This window comes from Apium graveolens, unplaced genomic scaffold, assembly GCF_009905375.1.
Source record: "Apium graveolens cultivar Ventura unplaced genomic scaffold, ASM990537v1 ctg3777, whole genome shotgun sequence".
Taxonomy (NCBI): Eukaryota; Viridiplantae; Streptophyta; class Magnoliopsida; order Apiales; family Apiaceae; genus Apium; species Apium graveolens.
In genome coordinates this window covers 32,716-37,534 of record NW_027418255.1, presented here as the reverse complement: position 1 = coordinate 37,534, position 4,819 = coordinate 32,716, and the positions used below count along the sequence as shown (strand labels likewise).

Sequence of the window (4,819 nt, the reverse complement as noted above, 5' to 3'; positions counted from 1 at the left end):
TGTAGTCACCGGATCACACAGCTTTTTCATTGTATTTGCAATATCTACGCTTCCAGATTTCTCCTAGCCGTTTCATTGCTTCTGCATTAATTGGTTACTACTCATGTTCAACTATAACTCAATTTTGATTTGCCGGTACTTATGTATTCTTGACAAACCAACTATTACTACTAGAGGGTTTGAATTCTAACACTCCCACTCAAACCCGAATTGGCATTTCGAGTTTATCTTTCACTTTGTGAAACACAGCCCACTTCAACGATTTCATAAATATATTATCCAAAATTTCTTTAGTCTTGTAGTGTACTCGTTCCGCAATTTTATAACGCACATGGACTCGACTTTTGTTGCTTTCTTCGTTTGTGTTTAGACAAAACACCAAGGACTCGAAATTTGTTTGTTCCGCACTTGTTGCTTCATAGAAATTATCTCGATTCATCATTTTCTTTGGCGCTTCTCTTTCACCGTTACTTTTGATCTTATTAGTCACCGTTTTTAAACGGGAAACTTGCTCCACGATATGTTCGGAACTCTTCATTTTTATATTTTCGAACTCGCCACGAAGAACTTGAAGCGGCATCTTTTTGACTATGTCCATGCCTCGAAATGAGTTCTCCAGAATTTCCCAAGTATTTTTTGCTTTCTTTACATGTGCAATATTATTAAAGGTATATTTGTCGATACCTTGATAAATCATAAAACATGCCTTGTTATTTTTACTCCGGCACCTTTTTAATGTCATCATCTCGTCAATTGAGAAGGTTGCTTCAGCGGCTGTTGTGGGATCATCATACCCGCTTTCGATAATATCCCAAATTTCGTATGAACTAAGTAATACCTTCATTTTGATACTCCAATCCTCATAATTTGTGTCCGTCAACATCGGAACTTGGGAATGCATCATATGCACCATTTTTCCATGAACGAAACTTAGCTCTGATGCCACTTGTTGTAAACGTGAATGGGCTTTAACCAAAAGTTTCGATAATATTAAGAAAAAAAACAAGAACACTTTTATTTCAATCAATAATAAAGGTACAACTTATATATATATATATCAATAAAATACACAGATACAATTTTTCACCAGGCTTCAGCCTTATGTTTGTACGACTAGAGCTACAGCTCTTTCTATCTCTCTAATTTTTCCTTAACACTTTGATTTGTTCTACACTTTGTGAGCTTCTGCTCTTTTTCACTTTAGTCTAGTTATTAAGCATGCTGTTGGGTTCAATTTATAGGCTCTTAAATGATTGCCTCACTACATATGTAATCTACTAGGTGACCTAATTGTTTGCATCGGCATATTTATTATTAGAGCATATTTATTTGAATATAAAAGCTGCATGGTGTTGATTTTCTTCATAGCCACCTCATTTTCTGGGATTCAACATATGACTAGTTGCTGCCGCAATTCTTGTAGTCTGCATACTCTTCCAGACAGCTTCATTTATTTAAGGAACATTATCTACCATCCACATCTGTAGTCACCTGATCACACAGCTTTTTTATTGTATTTGCAATATACTACGCTTCCAAATTTCTCCCAGCTGTTTCATTTCTTTGCTTCTGCATTAATTGGTTACTACTCATGTTCAACTATAGCTCAATTTTGATTTGTCGATACTTATGTGAATCCTTGACAAACTAGCTATACTTCTAGAGGGTTTGAATTCTAACATCAAACTCGTGACATTCTCATAGACTAGGTGGCAAGTGGAAATCGTGAATTTGTAATCTTGCTTATGACCAACTACATATACAGGATGGTCTATAAGATACAATCAGGATGTCCCTCACAGAGTCTCCAATAGCAGAGATAGACCCATGCCGGAGGCTGGCTAATCTTAGTATGAGAGCATTGAAAGTGCAACAAGGAGTGGTAAGGAACTAAGGATACAATTTTTCTTGGATTTTTTTGGTCAAGCAATAAAAGGGAACCTTATACGAATTCGTTCATTATATACTAAGATCAACATTAATACTCATTCAGGACCTAGCAACTGTGGACTCAATCTTATTGAGGGAGCTTCCACCACTAGATGACAATAATTCTGTAAGGACTCCACATAATTATTTGATGATTTATTTTAATAAAAGGTTTTTGATTATATCCATAGCGTACGTACAATTAGTGCCTGTTTGTGAATCATAGTATTCTGTTATCTTTAAATAAATTAAAGTATCAATTAACTTGAGATTATTTCTTACGCTGTTAGAGCATATCCAATACTAGATGCAAAATGACTATAGTCATTGCTACAATTTGGCACCAAAAAGTGTTTTTTGGTGCTAAAATAAAAGTTGCACTTCAATGCTAGTTTCATAACTAGTTTTAAATTTCCATAAATCTTTTAACTTCTACTTAATTTAATATTGTTTTGATATTTTAAGATGTACAAGACAACAATTATTTAACTTTTTCCCTCCATTTTTAGTAATAGATGATGTGGAAAGGATGCATATATGCATCCTTGGTTTCAAATATATTACCAGGATGCATATATGCATATTTACATCTAAGTATGACACCCCTTTTGGAGTTGAGTGTTTTTGTATTTGGTGTTATAATATAGCAATAATATCAAAGATAGCATTGTTATCAGCGGGTAGCTCTGAAAAGGTTAGTAGATGTAAGCATAGGAGTAATTTTCCTCTGTCGGAGCAACCGGTAAAGCCCTTGCCTAATGCCATTGTCCTGGCAACTCTTAAGGATATATCAAGTGGCGCCCACAAGCTTTTCCCAAAGGCCTGCCTTCTATTTAATATATTTAGCTCGTGATGTGGTATTAATGACTGAATGGTATCATCAATTTTTTTATTCTTAGGCACTCGCATAGTTGCGTCGGTACGGGGTGATGAATTAAATGAAGAGCTGGAATTCCTAAAGGGCATCGATGCTACCATGCTGTTCCATGATCTACCTTGCACAGAAGAAAAAGTTGGCAGAGTAAAAGCAGCCATGGGGTATGAATGATAATGACTCTTCAACAAAAGAATAGTGCATAAATCTCACTTAAAGGGATTAGGTATTTAAAATTACCATTCACCAAGGCTGGTAGTAAGGCGATACATAAACTTGCATGCACACACATACTTAACAGATCAATATATATGTTCATTGACACACGAAATCAAATTTAGGACAAACCTAAGATCCCATTTTTTTGATTAAATAATTGGAAGAACTTTCTAAAGGCATATCATTTGTTGGCTGAGGATGTTTATCTCATCTTGGATATTTATAGTATGAAACTTTAGTAGAAACGATATAGTATTTGAACTAGATTAATCATAATTTTAATTAGTTTATTTTTTGGCTAATATGAATTAGAGGAATGATTTATCTAATCTTGAATACAAGCTGGCTAGTAAAACGTTGACATAAAATGAGACTGTCCTATATTTTTATGGACGCACTCAATTTTAAATTGAAGTGGCCACATTTGGCTTCTGCAAATTCAATACTCTGATTCTCTGAAGGTTTGGTAATTTTTTGAAGAGACTTTATTTAAAAATAATTTGTCTTGTGACTTCCATTTTCATATTTGAAATTCTGAAACATCTGCTCTTCCAAATTGGAGGTCCTACACTTCATTGTTTTAATTACTGCAGGCTATTTGAATATCTTTCAGAAAATTCTTTGAACTTCCCTGTGATTCATCACTTACAATTTCCAAAAGGGACTCATCGATAAATACAAATTTAAGACTACTTCTCGCAGTAGTGAACATGCGTTTATTGACTTTTACTCTATAATATTACAGGGATGATTTAGACATATGTGCTGCTGTGGATGCTGGATCTCTTTTAGTAGATGGTCTTGGAGATGGCATCCTACTAGAAGCTCCAGATCAGGATTTTGATTTTATTGGAAATACATCTTTCAATTTGCTACAAGGTTGCAGAATGCGAAACACAAAAATAGTAGGTATTAATTTGGAAGAAGAACAGCTTAAAATGGTGCCAAGTATCATTGTCTTATGTTGTTTTGACATGTACCACAGGAATATGTATCCTGCCTATCTTGCGGGAGGACTTTATTTGATCTACAAGAAATGAGAGAGAAGACATCACAGTTGCCTGGTGTTTTAGTAATTACCAACTCTGTCTTCAGTGATAAGACGATCGTGATTAGCTAACAATATATTTTATCTAGGCAAACATAGTTATGAATATTTCCTATTTCTTGCTAGAGATTGCAATCATAGGTTGCATTGTGAATGGAACAGGGGAGATGGCTGATGCATATTTTGGATATGTTGGTGGTGCTCCGGGAAAGATTGACCTTTATGTTGGAAAGGTTAAAATGAATACATCCCCTTGGACATTAGATATGGAATAATTTAGTCTACCCCTTTAAGTTTTGTAAGATACTGTATATTTTGAATCCTTTCATGTTCTGCCCATGATTGAGGTTAACTTTCTCAAATTACCCACATTTTCATTCAAGTTCCTAAAGTGCCCAACTTTGTTTTTTTGCTGTTCCAGCTCATCGCACTTTTATGACTTTTTTTTCTTTTTAATACATCCACACGAGTCACATTTTGGATGCTATTCTTATATTTTAATTTTTTGATAAATATTTAAAAAATAATTAAATAATGTACTAGTTAATTTTAATTAATTTTTTGTGTGAATAAAACTATTAAATAATTTACTAAAATACAACTAAAATTAGATTAAACATTACACATTAAAATAAAATATATTACATTGACATTAAAATATAAAATACATTGTGTGAACATAAAAAAACATCATAGAAAATATAAAATACAATATTAAACCATTTTAACTGTAGTGAATATTGAGAACT

At 33.6% G+C, this 4,819-nt stretch overlaps 1 pseudogene; it reads left to right on the top strand.

Annotated features, from left to right (window-relative positions):
* The first annotated feature begins 1,789 nt into the window (after positions 1-1,789).
* On the top strand, positions 1,790-4,345 carry LOC141701360 (4-hydroxy-3-methylbut-2-en-1-yl diphosphate synthase (ferredoxin), chloroplastic-like; annotated as a pseudogene).
* Positions 4,346-4,819: the final 474 nt, after the last annotated feature.